This window comes from Cyprinus carpio, chromosome B23 (genome assembly GCF_018340385.1).
Source record: "Cyprinus carpio isolate SPL01 chromosome B23, ASM1834038v1, whole genome shotgun sequence".
Classification (NCBI taxonomy): Eukaryota; Metazoa; Chordata; class Actinopteri; order Cypriniformes; family Cyprinidae; genus Cyprinus; species Cyprinus carpio.
Window position 1 is genome coordinate 26,847,503 of NC_056619.1, and position 3,182 is coordinate 26,850,684.

The window sequence follows — 3,182 nt, forward strand, 5'->3', positions numbered from 1 at the left end:
TAGAGCTAATTATAAATATTATAACCCAGTCCTAACCTACACTGTAACCCTAAGACACAACCCTGCATTTTAATAAATAAATAAAGTGCTGTAATTGCTGCTGAAGTGGAGGAAAGAACTTTTGAAGATACGTATTGGAATTGAAATCTAAAGACACAAATAATAAGTGTAACAGAATAATCAAAGTGTGTATTTAGTTTTCTTTCCACCTGTATAAACACACACAACAGTGAACAGATGAACACACTCTCTCTTGTTCAGTGCGCTTGTCTTTGGGCAAGAAAGAAGGAAACAAACCTGAAAAAGAAACAAACCACAGAAGGGAGTTTTTCTTTCCAGGGAAAGCAAAGATGGGAGGAGCAGAAAGAGAGAGGATCCAGTGATATCAGTCTGTCCTGATAAAAGGAAGAAACACAAACACACCTGAATCACAACATCTACAGGTAAGAAACTCTGAGTCTTAACTTTACACTGATTATAATATGATTGATTTAGCAGTGTTTATATCACATTATATTAAGCTGATCACTGTTTAACTAGTGAATGTGTGGATTTAGCACATTTTTTTGTTGATATCTTTGTTTATATAGAGAAAAATTACAGAGAAAATAAACAAAAATAAATAAACTTAAAAAATGACCTTAATATCCAGAGATTGATCCAAAGGTGATGGTGATAATAACTTCATAAATGTATCCTTATACTTAATTTCTCAAGTGTGTCCTAAATGTATTTATTTATTAAATAAATGATATGCTATTACATGATCAAAACCTACTTACAACAGCAATGCAATACCAGATCATAATGTGTGTGTGAATTTAACTCTGGAGATTTTAACAGCAGAAACGTGCAGCATAAAACAATTCACAAATTATCATATTTCTTAACTGTAAAACACTAAATATCATACAGTAAAAGTCTGATAACTATATAAACTGTTAGAAATGTAATTTTATAGCACTTGTTTCATTGTTTCATTCATATAGTAGATTTATTATGTGGGTTTCTCTTTTTAACACAATTATCACAATCTGTGTTTTTAAGGTGGTCGTCAGTGTTTTAAAGATTTTATTATTTCAGTAGATTGGTATATTAGCAATATATCAGTTAATGAAATATGTTTACAAATAATTTACAGTAAAACATTTTACTGCAAATGCAACTTAAATCCATAAAACATAAAACATTGCTTCTGTTGTTAATTTAACATTATATCAGTTAATGAATTGCTACTGTATTTTATTATGGTAAAATTTTGGTAATTTTTTTACAGTGAAGTCTACAATGTTGTCAGCTTCAGGAGCTTCATGTGTGTATTTATAACTGATGTAGAATCTAAAAAGCAATGATAAAGCAGAAATGACATGATCTGATGTTCTGGATCTGGTCAGATGTTCAGCGTCTGCATCATTTATTGAGACTGATTTCTGTTTTTCCCTCAGAAATGGAGAGAATCACATTGATGTCTGTTCTGCTCACAGGTGAGTGAGTGTTTAAATGAGTGCTTGACTAGTACTAGTGCTGATAGTTAGTGTTAGTGCTGTCACAACTAAAAAGAGGTTTCAGTCAACTTTCTAGTTCAAGCCGATGCAGAGAATTCAGTTTGTTCACTGAAAATCAAAACACTGGAAATGCACCACATTCATGCGTTTAACTTTAAAATGCACTCAGTGTTCTTCCACTAGAGCTCCACAGTGTCACCAAATCCTGTGGAAACACTGAACGTACAAAAGCACCATTCAGAGCACTTTATCAAACACATACTGAAACTCTGAGCTCTTGAAATACAGTGTGGATATAATGAGTGAGATCTGTGTGAATGTGTCTCTCCTCAGTGGGTGCTCAGTTCGTCTCCGCGTCAGTATCACTTTGTGAATCAGAAGAAGATCTGGACTGAAGCTCAGAGATACTGCAGACAGAAATACACAGATCTGGTCACTATCAATGACATGAATGAACAGAATGACATAAATCAGCTCCTACAGAGAGAGATGATCAGTGCTGGCCGTGTCTGGATTGGGCTGCAGGACACATGGATTTGGTCTCTGAATAACTCTGACTTCTACAGAGGAAATGAGTCTCAGTTTAGGAAGTGGGAACCAACACAACCAAATGGAGATGGAGACTGTATTTATATGAACAATGATGGACAATGGCATGATATAAACTGTAATACAGTAATGCAATTCATCTGCTATAATGGTGAGTTCAGCTGTATGTTTCATATCTGATGAACTTTGCACTATTAATTAACCAAATTGACACTATTATTAAAGCTGCTTGTAGCTGAATTGAATACGTTTCTGAATTGATGAACTTTTGATGCAACACTGACACTTATTTTATTTTAGAGGCTACAGAAATAAATGTGACTTGATTGTGTGATTAAAACACAGAAATGTTCTAAAAGACTTGATTATTTTCATCATTAAAAGCTTTCAGTTTTGAATAATGAACCACAATTGGATTTGTCTTTTTGTTCTTGGTAAATGAGAGGAGAAAGAACATGTATTTCATTCTCTAAATCAATATCAGACAAATGTCTTTCTCTTTTAAAGGCAGCAGTAAAGGATTCGTCCCTGTACAGGAGCAAAAGAGCGGGACTGGAGCTCAGAATTAGTTATGGGATGATGATAAGGATCTGGCCAGTGTGAGGAATGAGAGTGAGAATAATCAGATCCAGAGCCTAACTTCACCTAATCAAGCCTGGATCGGTCTGTACAGATTCTGGGTTTGGTCAGATAACAGCAAATGCATATTCACACACTGGAAAACTAATGAACCCAATACGAGAGATGGCAATAAAAGCATCTGTGTATCAACTGGTATCAGTGATGGAGGAGGATGGACAGACGAGCGCTGTTCAGATCAGCATCTCTTTGTGTGTTATGATGGTGAGTAGATCAATCATCTGAGCTGCTGTACATCTACATGCCAAACTACAGAAACTCTCTCATCATTACAGTATGACTGCACTATTCCTTTAACCAGCAATTCCCAAACTTTCTGTCAGTGAAAGTTTCAATAATTTGACAAAATATTCACACATTTATGGTTCTCTGATGTCAGTTAATGATCACAAGACATGCAGCTAAACAAATAAAATATAAAAAATTAAATACTGTAAACTTCTGTCCACAAAAAAATGGAAATTATGCAAATTGTTAAATAAAGTAAAC

The 3,182-nt window shown here is 34.4% G+C and overlaps 1 long non-coding RNA gene across 1 annotated transcript; it reads left to right on the plus strand.

The window, feature by feature from the left end:
- The first annotated feature begins 1,850 nt into the window (after positions 1 to 1,850).
- LOC122141945 lies at positions 1,851 to 2,593 on the plus strand. The gene is made up of 2 exons (XR_006158228.1): positions 1,851 to 2,205; positions 2,562 to 2,593. It is a non-coding gene; the product is annotated as an uncharacterized LOC122141945 (long non-coding RNA).
- Positions 2,594 to 3,182: the final 589 nt, after the last annotated feature.